Source organism: Protopterus annectens, chromosome 2.part2 (genome assembly GCF_019279795.1).
Source record: "Protopterus annectens isolate FY-2018-M chromosome 2.part2, PAN1.0, whole genome shotgun sequence".
NCBI lineage: Eukaryota > Metazoa > Chordata > Ceratodontiformes > Protopteridae > Protopterus > Protopterus annectens.
In genome coordinates this window covers 507,441,641-507,458,570 of record NC_056730.1, presented here as the reverse complement: position 1 = coordinate 507,458,570, position 16,930 = coordinate 507,441,641, and the positions used below count along the sequence as shown (strand labels likewise).

The window sequence follows — 16,930 nt, the reverse complement described above, 5'->3', positions numbered from 1 at the left end:
CTTTCTTAGACAACTGATCAAGCATAAACTCTTGGTATTGTATCATGTGAAACTGACAGTTTAAAGCTCTAGCTGAGAGAGTGGCAGAGGTATAGACTTTTTTGCCCCATCTGTCTAAAGACCTGGCTTCCCTTTCAGAAGGGAGAGGGTTTTTTGTAGAGGTAGAAGCTACTGCCTTAGGCCCCTGGGCTATAGTCTCAGGATCTGCAAGTGGGGCCCTGAAAAGGTGGTGATGAGTGTTGGGTACCCTGTAAAATCTGTCAGGTTTGGCAGGGGCTGGTGGTAAAGAATCAGGGGCAGTGCAAACATCATTAAATGCATCATCCACAACAGGCAAGACTGGAGGTATAGCTAAGGGCCTATCTTGTGGTAGGTGTAGAAAAGTTCTAAGCCTTTTTCTTGAGTCTGAGAAATCCTGTTCTTGCCATTGGAATTGCTCTCTCATGGCATGTAAGGTTTCCCCAAAAGAGAATTCTTCTGGAGGTGAGGCCGATGGAATGGATTCATCAGCATCGGAGTCTTCATAAGTGGACAAAGGAGCCTCAGGCTGGTCTGTAGTGTCTGAGACTTCCGAAGAGTCATCAGAGTACTCCTGCTGGGGAGGCTCTGTTCTAGGTCTCTTTTCTGGGGGCTGAGAGGCCCTGTCTGGGTGTGATTGGGATCCCCTGATTAAGGAAATCAAATCCTCTGCCAGAGTAAGCATTTGAGAACTAGAAGGGTGTCTGTGTGAGGGGGTCTTAGCAGGAACTGTTTTAGCAGTTTTGGCTGCTTTGGCCCTGGCAAAGGCCTTGATAGACATGGTTGCAGGAGGCCTAGCAGCACCACGTGCTGGGGTGGAAACATCCAAAGGGATGGTGTCAGATAAATCAGTAGAGGCCCCAGTAGTAGCTAAAGTTTCAGAGGTCGATTCAGCTAAAGTAGCAGGAGCCTTGGTAGAAATCAGGGTTTCGGCTGAGGATTGACCGGTTTTCTCGGTTTCGGCCGAAACCGAGACACTCGCGGTTTGCTTATCCGTGGTTTCAGCCGAAACCGCGGACCGCGAGTGTCGGTCCTTTTCTTTGCGTTTTTTAATTGTTTGGGTAGTCGGATGTTCCGACGGCATAATGTACGCAAAATCTGAGCCGAAAAACTGTTCAGCGAACTCCGACCGACGTCTAAGCGTTCGTCGGTTGAAGGATGAACAAGCTAGGCAGGCAGCAACGTCGTGGTCTGGGCCTAAACAAGGTAGGCAGTAAGAGTGGAAATCCTTATGAGGTATTTGTTTCCCACAGGTTAAACAATTGTTTACTTTTTCTGACATCGGCTGAGGCAAGAAAAGGTCCCCAACGGGGTACTTAGCTTTTTAGAAGTCTTCGAAGTAGTATTCGGTAGTAGGAATCTCTGGATCTGACCGACCGGCACTTGCGAACAGCTTCTGCTTCGGGCGCCACGCGGCAAGAAAGACTGAAGAAAATGGCGTCGGCCGATGCTTTTATACCCGAAGACCAACAGAGATGACGTCGGGTGAAGTGCGACATCGGCCGAAGCCGGACCCAGACTTTGGAATCCGGCCGACTGAAGGGCTGCCTGACGACAGGACTACCCATTTGTTATGACTGCAGATGCATCCATGAAGGACATCAACCAGAACTGCTTGCTTTATCTTCAAGAAGGGGGAACAGATTCTTCGTTATGCAACAAACACCTTCCCCAAAAGAAACCTCTGTATACGATTTACACACCTGACAATACGAATTATGAGTTTGCAGTTTCCCCACAGCATATTCGGCCAGCCTGATAGCACTAGGTACCCTTGGGCAACATAACTGCCTCATGCTTACTAACAACCATTTGTTTCTTCCATAAATTAATTTATATGCGAGAGGCACAGGCACTAATAAACTGTGAAGGCCAGCTTCTCATCTAAACTTTTTGGCAGTATACCCCATCAGGTTGTCAATAACCACATCTACCTCACATACGACTATGCCCATACCTTAGCAAACAGCATCTATCAAGTAGTAGAAAAGCAAAACGGGTCATCCAGTTGGCAAACCAATGCCTTTAATACAGAAACGTTGAGCCAATATATCTGGTAATGTCTCAGTCATAAATGACTCCACAGTGAGATTTACTGATGGACCACTCTCAAATCTGAGCTAGGATGAGATGACAGTAAGCTGTCCCTCAGATGCCAAGATCTGCCATGACGTTAGAGCACTCAAGTCCCCTCACGCACGGTACACATATGACTTGGTCATTGTGCACAAGGGAGTGAATTACTTGAGACGTACTCCATGGATCATATGATGATGGAGATGCAGTTTTCAGAATGAGTCTGAGGTTGGTATGACAGTAATCTTGAGCAGCATCGTACTAGTGCCACGAATAATGTCCCACTACAAACAAAAGATAATGGGACTTTAACTATTTGTGTCAAAACCAAGACTATAAAAAAGGTAGCACTGCTCAATGTTACAACCCAAAATAAACAGCTGCAGTCCTTGCAGGCTTTCCTGACTCTCAAAACTACAGACGTTGGCTCTGTTACTGAAACATGCTTTCAGTACAGTGATAGCATCCCCAAAGTGGCAGGTTTCAATGCCTATCACTTTCAGACCCACCTCTATTATTGGAGGGAGTAAGTTCATATTCCTCATAAGGCAAATCCCATCTGGACTCATAAGACAAAACAAAGATCTTGAGCTCCTCCAGATCCTACTTACTTTAAACAAAAAAAATCTATTCCACATCACAGTCAACTACTGTACCACCTCTATGTCATCCTCAACCTGTGAAGCATATGGAAGCAAACTGGAATGCCTCCTTACTAAACTAATAACATTCTCCTGGGGGGTTTCAGCTATCCTTCTAATACCTGTTGTAGAATAACAAGTGTGCTGTACCCTTAAGAAGCACTTCTAAGTCTGTGTGTGCATATAAATTCCAAGCATGTGTGTTATCTTCAGTGCTACTTTGAAGGTGCAGCCAGAGTGTTAACATCTATGTGCATGATAGCTAGTTTAAGTTACTTAACTTGGTTTACAATGTGTTTGTATATAATAAAGCTGCTCGAAGGAGAACCCACAATGTTCGCCTGTTTCTTCCTGACCTGGCAAGCGACACCTGTGAAGTCTACATTAAAACAAATAAGTAAGCACGACACCTACTACATTTTATAAATGATAGCTCCTTAGACCAGCTACTTCATGACCCAACTAAGAGATTAAAAATACTGGATCTAGTTCTCACAGGTATAATGTCATTATGCTCTACACCTCTAGCTGCCTTGTCATTGATAAACTCCAACCACTCTCCACCAGTAATATTCACTAGGAGTGTAAAACCTGATTTAAAGTCAAACCTTTTGGGTTTGAGTGACTGTTCTAAAGCAAATCTAATGGATGACCTAATGAAATTGAAACAACTCCCTCCTCATGATGATCCTTTCTCACACATTGCTACATCTGCAGACAGTTTTAGGCTCACATAAAAGCATGCCTTTCAGACACAAATACAATATAATACAATTCCAAATTTAAGAATAAACCTCTTATAATGGGACCCTAGTACAAATGAACTACATAATAAGAGGAAGAGATTTACTGTCCACAAGAACTATCTTAATACCGCAACATCAAAGTGAACTCGGTAGAACTAAAAAAACAAGATCACATTCTCAAAAGGTAAGTATGAACTGAAAATGACTACCTATGTCTAGGACAACCACATAAAAATTAATATTAAGCTCAAATGTTACTACTTCGTAAAAAAATGCACCCTTATATCCTTCTTATTTTCTTCCACATATTAGTGTGCCCACACGCCCCCAGAACACTTCGGATCTGGTCTTTGGAGCTCTTTTCTAGGCCCAGAACCCTAGCCTTATAGGTCCAATGTGCCAGGCTACCTGCTTGTCAGCACCAAGTACAGCCTTATAAGCTCACTGCTGAACCTAGTCAATCTCAGCTTCTTCACTGGATTCATGCCAGAGGTGTGAAGAAAGTACAGTTGTGTATACTTACCATAAATGTAGACATTCGAGTGTATTCACTGTTGCAGTCCTAACCAATAGGTTATCTGGCTCCCGGTAGCCCTCGATTGGCCAGAATACCAAAGGTAAGTAAATATGACATCGGCTGTTATTGGTTGTAAAGGATGTCAGAACGTCCGATACAAAAGGAGGCAGCCGACGTCACTTCCTCAGTCTTTCTTGCCATAACAGTCAGGAGCCCCAAGAAAACAAGGCTTAAACCAAAAATAAAGTAACTTTGATAAAGCAAACCAGATTCAGCCTGCACCTTAGGAAAGGAGAGCAGGAGAGGACCAAAAAAGGGGGAAGGAGGGAGGGAAACCAGGACTGCAACAGTGAATACACTCGAACATCTACATTTATGGTAAGTGTACACAGCTCTACTATGTTCATCGTGTTTCACTGTTGCAGTCCTAACCAATGGGTCGATTACCAAAGCCCAGAGAAAAGGGAGGCAGTACCAACAGAATCAAGGATTGGAGAGAATGCCCTGCAGAACAGCAGTGGCAAACCCTGCCCTGATTCTAGAAAACAAAGGCAAATTATAATGCTTTGTGAAAGTGTGAACAGAAGATCATGTGGCAGCCTCTAAAATGTCTTTAGTAGGGACACCCCTTAAAAAGGCTGCAGAAGTGGAAGCTGCTCTTGTGGAGTGGGTCCTATCCCCTTGAGGAGGAATCTTGCCATGAAAGGAATAACAGAAAGAAATACAATGTGCAATCCGCTTAGAAATGGTTTGCTTAGAGACAAGCTTTGCCCTGAGCTCCAGGAGCAAAACTGAGCAATAACTGTGCTGATTTCCGAAGGTCTTTAGTCCTGTCCAGGTAAAACCTGAGCTGCCTGTGTAAATCAAGAGCATGCAGGATCCTTTCACCTCTACTTTGAGGATTAGGGAAGAAAGTAGGAAGGTGCATGGACTGATTAAGAGTCAGGCTAGAAACCACCTTAGGCATTAAAGAGGGATTAGTTCTGACAGACAGACAAGATCTGCATGAAGATAAGAAAAGGCTCCACAGCCATCAAAGCTTGCAGCTCCGAAACTCTCCTTGCTGAAGTTATAGCCAAGAGGAAGGCAGTTTTCCAAGAGAGAAACTTTAAATCTGCAGTGGCAGCTGGCTCAAAAGGAGGAAGAGTGAGTTTCTTTAGAACAAAATTAAGATCCCAGGCTGGAGTAGGTGCCCTTCTGGGAGGTTTTAAGTTGCAAGCACCTCTGAGAAACATTTTCATCAGGGGATGAGAAAAAATGGGTTGCTCAAAAGAACAATGAGCAGAAATGGCTAAAGCATGGATCTTGACAGAGGAAAATGAAAGACCACCCTGAAGCAAATCAGCCAAGTATTCCAGGATCAGAGGAAGAGTAGGCTGAGAAGAAGATTCCCCTCTAGGCTACATCCAATGAGATAATCTATCCCATTTGCCAGCGTAGGACTTCCTAGTGCTAGGCCTCCCGGCCTCCCAAAGTACATTAACCACCTGCTGGGAAAGGGAAGAAGAAATGGATTGATTCATACAATGAGCCATGCTGCCAAATGGAGAGACTAAAGATGAGGATGTAGAATGTTTCCCTCTTCCTGAACCAAAAGATCTAGTTTCAGAGGAAGACGCCAAGGAGGAAATTGGGAGAGACTGCGAAGCAGTGGATACCAATGCTGTCTGGGCCAGTCTGGAGATATGAGAATGGTCCTTGGTCTTTCGTCCCTGATCTTCAATAATACTCTGGGAAGAAGAAGAAGAGGAGGGAAGGCATAAACTGACAGTAGCGTCCAAGGGAAGGACAGAGCATCCACTCTCCAGGCCTTGCTGTGATGCTGTCTGGTGCAATAAAGTGGTAGAAGGTGGTTGTCTGGGGAGGAGAAAAGATCCACCTGAGGAGTGCCCCAACGATGAATGATGCTGTAAAAGACTGCTCTGTTCAGTTGCCACTCGTGAGGATCCAGGGTCTGTCTGCTCAACTGGTCTGCCAAAACATTGAGTCTCCCTAGAAGAAACTGAGCTAGGAGATGCAGGCCCAAGGATGCTGCTGTGGATCAGAGAATCATGCTCTGCCTGCACAGGGGGTAAGAATGAGTCCCTCCCGGTTTCTTGATGTACCACATGACTGTGGTGTTGTCTGTCCTGACAATCAGAGTTCCTGGAGAAAGAAGATGCTTGAAAGCCAGTAAGGCCTGCTGAACTGCTATAAACTCCTTTACATTTCTAAAAGCTTAGCCCGATGACGAATAGTACGCGGATTAAAGGAAGCACAGACATCACAATTAGGAACGTCGTGGTCAAGGCCTACACAAATAATACAATAGGAATGAAAATCTAGATGGGGAATCTGCTTTCCACAGGCAAGACAATTATTAACTTTTTCCTGACATTCGTTAAGGCAAGAAAAGAGGAACCCCAACTGGGTACTTAGCTGTTGTCGACTTCAGCTTTGTAGTAGGAAATCTAAAAGGTAAACAGCCAACCGGCACTCGTGCGAAATTGCTTCTGCTTCTGGATCCGCAGCAAAGAAGACGGAGGAAGTGATGTCGGCTGCCTCCTTTTGTATCGGATGTTCTGACGTCCTTTACAACCGATGACAGCCGATGTCATATTTACTTAACTTTGGTATTCTGGCCGATCGAGGGCTACCGGGAGCCAGATAACCCATTAGTTAGGACTGCAACAGTGAAACACGATGAACATCTGCTGCAGTCATCCCACTCCACAAATGACCATGGAAACTATAGACTTATACTCCTCACCAGCCTTATCTGTAAAGCAATGCAGCACATCATTATGGAACTTATTATTAATAAAGGACATTAGAAATCTATAATCCATTGGCCCAAAATAGTCTGGGGTTGTTAAAGGTAGATCCTGCCCCCTTACATTTGTGAACTTCTTTGAACAAGTCACTGATGTACTTGATGCAGGCTAATTGGTTCACACTGCTTATCTTGAACTGTCCAATGTCTGATTCTAACCCACATTCTGGCATTATCAACAAGGTACTCACTCACAGGTGGTGTAAACCCTTATGTCACCTGCTGGATAGCAAACTGGCTTACTGACAGACCCCAATATAATAGTGTGGAGGTACATTCTCATAAAAAAATGGTCACTACTGTTCTACCTAAAACTGTTATTATGAAGCTTAAGAAAATGCTGTGAGAAATAATCAGCTATCAGCAGGGAGTACTGCTTGTAAGTGGGGAATGAAACTTTACTTGCAGTGGTGAAAATGTACCTGGGGGATCTAGAAGGGTAAATATAACAAAAGAGGGTAGATTTCTGAAGACATTTATGAAAACATTTGGTGTGGAAGATGTGAATTTAGTAGTAGGAGCTTGGAAAGAATTTACATATTATTCTTCTATAGTCAGGCACACTGATGTCCCACTCACCAGGATAAACAAGGAGAAGGTTACTGTCAGCTGCCTGTTGGGTGCCAGGATCCGCCACATAACCCATGCACTCAAGTCACTCCACATAACCCATGCACTCAAGTCACTCCACAAGTACAAATATGACTCTGTCATTGTCCATGTTGGTGTGAATGACCTGAGACATACCTCCATGGACTACATGAAGAGAGACATGGAAGAGCTCTCCGATCTTGTAGCCCGGGCAGGTAAGACCCTAGCCCTGAGTAGCATTCTGCCATCACCCAGAATGATACCGCAGTACAAGGACAAAATATGACTGACTTCAACAATTGGCTAAGCTTCTGGTGTCATTCTAAAGGGATCCAGTATCTGTCTGCCTGGGATGACATGGTCGACAGACCATGATGCTTTGCCAGAGATGGCCTGCACCTGTTACCCCTGGGATTCTGGATACTGGCTAAGGTTCTTGCCACCCCTATAGTGCCTTTTTTAGGCAAGGTTCAAATGACCAATTCACCACCATAATAGGAACAGGCAAGCAAAAACTGAGGGTGATGCTACTCAATGCTAGAAGTCTAAATCTCAAAATGAACTCACTCGAGGCACTCCTTAAAATGGAGAACATCGATATCTGTGCAGTGACTGAGACCTGGTTCAAGGCTCCAGAGAGCACCCCTGCACTACTAGGCTATAACTCATACCACGGTTTTCGGCCATAAAACCTGGACCGGAACATCAAAGGCAGAGGTGTGTCCATATTCATTAAGGACATCCACACCTCCAGGCTAGTTGCTCAGCATAATGCATCCGAGGTTATCCAAGTGCAACTAACTCTGGGCAAAACTGCAATCCAAATTGTAGCTTGCTACAGATCCCGTGGTTTTATTTGTGCCAAACACCCTATTTTTGGTTTTGTTGCTACAGATCCCCCACTATGCCCTAGGATTCCCACTCCTCTTTTCTTGATGTACTGGAAAATATTAGGGTTCAACCAAACACCCTAATAATGGGCAATTTCAACTACCCCACCATTAACTGGGAAAACTACTCATGTACCAACTCCTTTGCTCAACGCTTTCTGGAATTCATAAACTCCAATGCCCTGGATCCACTTATTCACACCCCCCACCAGGGGCGACAATATCCTAGATATAGTCATTACCAACATGAGTGACCGGTGTTCCACACCTGAAGTCAACGCCTCATTGGTCCGATCCGACCATAAGCTAATCACCCTACATATCCACATCCTACCCCCATCCTCCATTAAGGAAACCATGGTAAAAAATTTCTCCAAAGCCAACTTCATGCTTCTTAAGACAGAAGTGGTGAACTTCATGACACCCATGCAGATGGACAATACAGTTATGACTACTGAATCCTACACAATTACACTTTATAAGCACTTACACAAGTGCATGGATCGTGCTATCCCAAACAGAACCAAGACACTAGCCTCCAAAAAAAGGAAGCCAATCTGGTGGTCCCCTGCCATAAACAAACTGTACCACAGAAGGAAGAAACTTTTGCAAAAGAGAGTAAAATCCCATGAGTGGAGGAGCTCCCTGGTCAGCCTCAGTAAGAAGCTGTGATCCCTCATAAAATTCTCCAAAGCTAGTTACGAAACAAAATCGCCACTGATTCTAAAGACAACCACAAAGCATTCTATAGCTATGTCAAGAATTTCAATGGCAACACTCAGATCTGCTCTGAGTTACAGCACAATGGCACTAACAGACCCAAGTGATATTGCCAACATCCTGGCAGATAGGTTCAGTGCCAACTTTACCCCCTCTCACCCCATAAAGGGCCCATCTCTATATCGAATACAAAGTTCCTGTAATCACGGCTGCACAGGTAAAAACCACACTCTCCAAAGCCAAGAACACAGTATCCATGGGACCAGACAACCTCCCAGGTTGCGTTCTACATGAACTATAGAACACACTGGCACCCCACCTAAGTACCATGTTCAATCATAGCCTCACCTCAGGCTTTGTGCCCACTGAATGGTGCACAGCGACGGTTAACCCACTCCACAAAGGGGGAGCCACCAAGGACCCCGGCAACTACCGCCCCATTAGCCTGACAAGCCTGGTCTGCAAGGCCATGGAACGTATCATCATGGAACTTATAAACAAAGACATTGGTAATCTCCAAACTGTGGACCCCACCCAGTTCGGGTTTGTAAAAGGCAGATCATGTCTCCTAAACCTGATAGACTTCTTTGAAGCAGTCACCAAAGCCGGAGACGAGGGTAAGGTTGTTCACACGGCCTACCTAGGCTTTTGACACCATCCCCCACTCTGGAATTATAGATAAACTCACTAAACTAGGTATAACTCCCTATGTCACAAGATGGGTTGCCAACTGGCTCACTGACAGAACACACACTGTGAAAGTATCAGACTCCAAATCCGACTTCAGACCAGTGACAAGTCGAGTACCATGGGGTTCAGTCCTGGGACCTCTCCTGTTTGGTAACTACTTCTCTGAAGTACAGGCTAACACAAATGGTCTTTGGCTAAAGAAGTTCGCAGATGACTGCAAACTAGGAGCCATAATCGAAACTCCTAACGATGTGGACATCCTACAAAAGGGCCTCACTGAGACAGATGCCTGGTGTCAAAGCCATGGCCTCAAGCTCAGTGCCAAAAAGTGCACTGTCATCCCCTTTGGTAAAAACTCTGTACCCATGAACTACAACATAGGCGGTTGTATACTTAACACCAAAAGTGTGATAAGAGGCCTTGGGATACAGGTGGACAGTAGTCTCCCCTTTGATAATCACATCGCCACAGTAGTCAGGAAATCCTTCTACATGGCACACCTCATCACAAAAGGTTTCTCATCCAGAAAAAAAGAGGTAATTGTTCCCCTTTACTGATCACTCATTAGACCCATTATAGAGTACAATGCCCCTTTTGGTATGTACCTTACAAGACATCTACAACAACTGGAAAAGCTGCAGAAATACCTCACAAAGAGGATTACCGGCATCAAACAGATGCCCTACGCAGACCATCTCAAAAAACTCCAGATTTACTCCGTCACATATCGCCTATTCAGAGGTGATCTCTGCCCAACATACAAAGCTATGTCAAACCCAGAGCTGTTGGACATGCTCCACTTAAAGAAATCCCAATCCCTCCGAGCTACATGCTCTAGGGACATAAACCTTGTCACCACAATAAACAGAAAGTACAGTTGTGTACACCTACCATAAATGTAGATGTTCGAGTGTCTTCACTGTTGCAGTCGTAACTGTAGGGTGTTCCTGCCGGCAGGCAGCCCGAGGTCGGCCAGAATCACAAAGTCTGGGTCCGGCGTCGGCTGTACAAGCTAGTACCCTGACGTCAGTACGCTCTGGTACATAGCCCTCAGCCAACGCCATCTTCTCCAGCCTTCCTTGCCCCAGATGTCAGAAATCCCCCAAAAAAAACAAAAATGAGTTCAACAAGGAAACACAAATACACCATAAAAAAGAGAAAAAAGAGGGGATAGGAGGGAAGGAAACACTGAATGCAACAGTGAAGACACTCGAACATCTACATTTATGGTAGGTGTACACAACTGTACTATGTTCTTCGTGTTTCACTGTTGCAGTCATAACTGTAGGGTGGAATCCCAAAGCAGTGGAGAAAGGGAGGAGGCTTAGATAGAAGAAGGGGCAGCAAGAAGGCCCTGCAAAACAGCAGAGGCAAAACCTGCCCTGGTCTTAGAATACAAAGGGAGATTGTAGTGCTTGGAAAAGGTATGCACAGAACTCCAAGTGGCAGCTTCCAAGATATCCTTGGTAGGAACTCCTCTGAGAAAAGCTGTAGAAGTGGCAGCTGCTCTAGTAGAATGACTTCTCACAGTACCTGGAAACTGTTTTCCATGATGAGTGTAACAAAATCTTATTCCATAAGCAATCCATTTAGAAATAGTTTGTTTGGAAATAGCCTTTCCAAGAGAACTGGAGGCAAAAGAAACAAACAATTGGTTAGATTTTCTGAACTCTTTAGTCTTGTCCAAGTAAAATCGTAACTGTCTGTGTACGTCCAATGAATGCAAAATCCTTTCCCTTTATTTTGAGGATTAGGAAAGAAGGTAGGAAGGTGAATTGTCTGATTTAAAGCAACTTTCGAAATCACCTTAGGCATGAAAGTAGGATTGGTCCTCAAGGATACTCTGTCTTGATGGAAAATTAGGTATGGTTCCACAGCCATGAGAGCTTGCAACTCTGAAACCCTTCTGGCAGAAGTCAATGCTAACAAAAGAACTGTCTTCCACGACAAAAACTTAATATCAGAAGTCGCAGCAGGCTCAAAAGGAGGCAAAGTGAGTTTTTCCAAAACATAGTTAAGATCCCAGGCAGGGACAGGAGGGGTCCTGGGAGGCCTCAAATTCATAGCTCCTCTCAAGAATTGTCTCACCAATGGGTGAGAAAAAACAGGAGGATCAGTACTGAAATGAGCAGATATAGCAGAAGCATGAATCTTAATGGAAGAAAAGGAAAGGTCTTTAGACAAAAGGTCTGAAAGGTAAAGCAAAATAGATGAGAGATCAGGCACAAAAGGGTTAGAGACTCGGTCCTGCATCCAAATGCAAAATCTTTTCCATTTAGAGGCATAGGATTTCCTAGTGCTAGGCCGTCTAGCTTCTAGAAGAACATCCAAAACTTGTTGGGGGAGCTTAGAAGAAATCAAATTCCCTTGAAGAGCCAAGCTGCCAGGCAAAGGGTCTTGAGATGAGGGTGTAGCATCTGACCCTGAAGCTGGGAGAGAAGAGAAGGGTACAGAGGAAGGATCCAAGGAGGTTCCAAGAACAGATGCTGTAAAGTTGGATACCAAAACTGTCGAGGCCAATTTGGAGCAATCAAGATGATGAACTTGGGCTTGTCCTGTTTTATCTTCAGTAATACCCGAGGAAGTGGAGGGAAGGCATATCCCGAAAGGTTCCTCCAACTGAATGACAGGGCATTCACTTTCCAAGCTGTCTTGTGGAAGGACCTGGTGCAAAAGAGATGCAGCTGATGATTGAGATGGGATGCAAACAGATCTATTTGGGGACACCCCCAAACTGCAGTTATCCTGTTGAATAAGTTGGTGTCTAGCATCCATTCGTGAGGATCCGAAATGTTTCTGCTTAGGCTGTCTGCTAAGAGATTCTGCTTTCCTGGAATGAATTGAGCCTGAAGATGCAGATTCAGACTTAGAGCTGTGTCCCATAAAGCCATAGCTAGTCTGCAAAGGGGGTATGAATGAGAGCCCCCCTGCTTGTTTATGTACCACATGACTGTGGTGTTGTCTGTACGAATTAGAAGAGGCCCTGGTTGCAAAAGGTTCTTGAAGGCTAGAAGAGCATTTTGAACTGCCAACATTTCCTTCAGATTGATGTGCCAGTGAAGATGGTTCTTTGTCCAGGTTCCCTGCTGGCAATTGTTTAGAAAATGTGCTCCCCAAGCATAATCCGAGGCGTCCGTGGTTATGATTTGAGAAGGTTGAGGTAGACGAAAAGGCTTTCCTTCATTTAAAGCACACACCCTGGACCACCAAAGGAACTCCTTCTGGAGGCAGGGGATCAGAGGAATCATAGTGTCCAGATCGTGGTAATGCTGTGACCATACACTTTTCAGATACCATTGAAGCTTTCTCATATGAAGCCTTGCATTTGGGATTAACAGAATGCATGAAGCCATGTAGCCCAGAGCCTGTAGGAATTTCCTTGCAGTGAGCTGAGTTAAAATTGCCAAGGTTTTGAAAATTGAAGCCAGTTGTATTTGTTTTTCTGGAGTGAGGAAGGCCCTTTGTAAGGTTGTATTTAGTAGGGCTCCCAAAAATATCATTTGTTGAGAAGGGATCAACTGTGACTTTTTTATGTTCACTGAGAATCCCAGTAGGAGGAGAAGACGTTGAACAAAATCCAGATGTTGAAGTAAAAGATCCTTGCTGTCTGCCTGAATAAGGCAGTCGTCCAAATAGGGGTAAATCTGAATCCCTTGAAGTCTGCAATAAGCCACTACTGGGGCCAGGCACTTGGTAAAAACCCTGGGCACAGTAGATAACCCAAAGGGCAGTACAGAGAATTGAAAGTGCCTCGAGCCTGCCTTGAATCTGAGGAATTTCCTGCGTTCCTGCCTGATGGGAATGTGTAAGTAGGCCTCCTTTAGGTCCAATGTCACCATCCAAGCGTCCTGGGAGAGCATTGGAATCAGATGTTGCAGAGTAAGCATCTTGAATTTTGGAATTTCCAAAAAGGTGTTTAACACTGAAAGGTCCAGAATAGGTCTCCATGAGTTTTGTTTTCTTGGAACCAGAAACAGTCTTGAGTAAGAGCCTTTTCCCATTTCTGAGAGAGGAACAGGCTCTATGGCTCTCATGGCCAGTAGAGCATCCACTTGATTTAAGGCCTCTGACCATTGATGTTTTGGCAGATCTGGCCAACCGATAACCCTTGGCAGAGTATGAAAATGGAACTTGTAGCCTCTTAAAATCACGTCCAATACCCATTTGTCCTGGGTAATATGAGCCCAATTTCTGTAAAAAAGAGAAAGCTTTCCTCCGAGAGGGGCATCCAGGTAAGGAGGTCCTGTAGCCCAACCGAGAGAGTCATTGAGTCTGTTTCCTTTGAGACTGGGATCTGTCTTCTCCCCTTCTAGGTGAAGAAGCAGTCCATTGTCTGGATCTGTAAGAGGCCTGAGCTTGACCATGACCTCTGGAGTGTCTATATCTTCCCCTTTGAGGCCTGTCAGACGTGGGAAAGGACCAATTTTTGGAGGGCCAATTCCTGGAAAATCTAGGAGGCTGAACTTGTAAGAAATCTTTCACAGTCTGCATAGATTTTGCCTTTTCTTCCATCTTTTTAATAACCTCCTCAGCCTTAGATCCAAATAAAACATCATGCTGAACAGGGGCATCTAAAAGCTTAGCCTTAACCTGTTCCGGCAAACTTTGTTCACGAAGCCAGGCATGTCTCCTAATAACAGTACCAGAGGCTGCGGCCCTGCAAGAAGCTTCCAAAGCATCAAAACCACAATGTAAATTATGCTTGTTCACTTGTTCAGTTGCATGCAATACATCCTGTAATTCCTTATCCTCTGCACATGCTGGAAAAGTAGCAAGCTTTTGCTTCAAAACAGACAAAAGAAATTGCTGATACTTAAACATATGGAACTGGCAATTTAAAGCCCTAATAGAAAGGGTAGCAGAAGTATATACCTTTTTACCCCACCTGTCTAAGGCACGAGAATCCTTCTCAGAGGGAATAGGATTTTTGGAAGAAGCAACCTTAGCAGCCTTAGAACCCTGAGAAACAGTTTCAGGATCTGCAGAAGGGTTCTTAAATAAGAATAAATGAGAATCAGGGACCCTGTAAAATCTATCAGGCTTAGAAGGAGCAGGGGGCATGGAATCAGGATTCAAATTAGCCTCAGAAAAGGCATCATCCACAATGTCAAGAACAGGAGGAATAGCTAAAGGCCTGTGTTGAGGAAGAAGAAGGAATTCCCTAAGCCTCTTCTTAGAAGCAGAATAATCCTGACCTTCCCAATGAAAATGTTCCCTCATCTCATGTAAGGTCTCCCCAAAAGAAAAATCCTCAGGCGGAGAAGCAGAGGGCAAGGAATCCTCAGCATCCGAATCCTCATAAGGAGGAAAAGAATATTCCTGATCAGAGGAAGAAACAGAAGATACAGAAGCCTGGTCAGAGGAATCCAAAGGAACATCCTGTCGAGGCCTTTTCTCTGGAGGGGGGTGAGAACCCCTAATCATTGTAAGCAAATCTTCAGCCATCCTTAGCAATTGCTTCTGTGTCTTGGGAGTAGATTCAGAAGTGGCTTGAGCAGAAACTTTATGCTTAACTGGAGTCTTAGGCTTTGCCTTTGTCTTCGATATAGTGATGTCAGTAGGCCTGAATACCCCCTCAGAAGCCGGTACCTGCACAGCGGTTCCGGACCCATCTGAGGGAGCAACGTCCGAAGGTCCTGCAGCAGGTAAAACAGTAGGCCTTGATGGCTCCCCATGGGAGTCCATATCGGCCATCGGTTCAGAAGTGGCGGACGACAGGGGCTGCAAAAGCGCCTCACTGACGACAGCCGAACCGGACGCTGGCTCCAGCTGCGACGAATCTTGTTTGGACCTCGGAGGCCTGTCTTTGTCTTTGCGCTTCTTTGGAATTCCGGTAGTATCCGACGACATTCTATAATTGAAGCGTCTGCCAAAGTAATTTAAAGCCCAGTCGTACCGACGCTTAATAGTGCGAGAATTGAACCTGGCACAGAACCGACAACAAGAAACATCGTGGTCAGGGCCTAAGCAAGGTAGACAGTAAGAGTGGAAATCTTTATGAGGTATCCGTTTTCCACACGCTATACAATTATTAACTTTTTCTGACATCGGAGGAACAAGAAAAAGATTCCCCAACGGGGTACTTAGCTTTGAGAAGAGAAGTAAGAACTTCGGACCGACAACAATCAAATACGCTGTTCGAAAATCGCCAACCAACAACTTGCGAGCTGCTTTCCACCGCACGGCAAGAAAGACTGGGGAAGATGGCGTCGGCTGAGGGCTATGTACCAGAGCGTACTGACGTCAGGGTACTAGCTTGTACAGCCGACGCTGGACCCAGACTTTGTGATTCTGGCCGACCTCGGGCTGCCTGCCGGCAGGAACACCCTACAGTTATGACTGCAACAGTGAAACACGAAGAACATCATGCCGGAGGGATAGATTCCTGTCCCAGAGACTACCCATACTCTGAAATAAACTGCATATCTATATTAAACAAAGCTTCTCATTAGCACTCTTCAAGAAAAATCTTGATGATTGGATGGGAAATAGGAAATTCACCCCGGGGATCACTGCTGTGGCTCTGCTCGACAGTGGCACAGGAAAATAATTTTCTTGGGTTGTAAAAGCCAGGGTACCTTTTGGCTGGGCTTGTATAGGCCCTAGGGCCGATAGCCTAGTACCTACCTATGAACCTAAGAATAACTGGGCTAGACTATTTTATTTTTATTTATTTATTTTACATTTGTTAACCGGGCTAGTCTAACTGGATATATTTCCATTTTCAGTAGAGGCCCGGGGAGAAAAGCTCTGGCAATTATAGAACTTAAAAATTAACAGAAAGGATTATAATAAAAGTACAACAAGAAATACTACCTAGAAATAAAAAGTATGCTGTACAACAAGTAATAATAATATAGAGTAGGAAATTACTCTAATAAGTTTAATACTTATACTAGAGAGAGTTTATCAGCATATTAATTTAGGAGCATCAGTTAGTCTATCTTACAAGGAATTAGCATGTAACAATCCATTACGAGTGTTAGTAATTTAAGTAATTAGCATGCAACAATCCATTACGAGTGTTAGTAATTTAAGTAATTAGCATGTAACAATCCATTACGAGTGTTAGTAATTTAAGTAATTAGCATGTAACAATCCATTACGAGTGTTAGTAATTTAAGTAATTAGCATTTAACAATCCATTACGAGTGTTAGTAATTTAAGTAATTAGCATGCAACAATCCATTACGAGTGTTAGTAATTTAAGTAATTAGCATGTAACAATC

The 16,930-nt window shown here is 44.4% G+C and overlaps 1 protein-coding gene across 1 annotated transcript in view; it reads right to left on the bottom strand.

Moving 5' to 3' along the window:
• Positions 1-16,930, bottom strand: part of HTRA2 (HtrA serine peptidase 2) — a 578,743-nt gene that overhangs the window by 117,381 nt on the left and 444,432 nt on the right. The gene's annotated exons all lie outside the window — the stretch shown is intronic.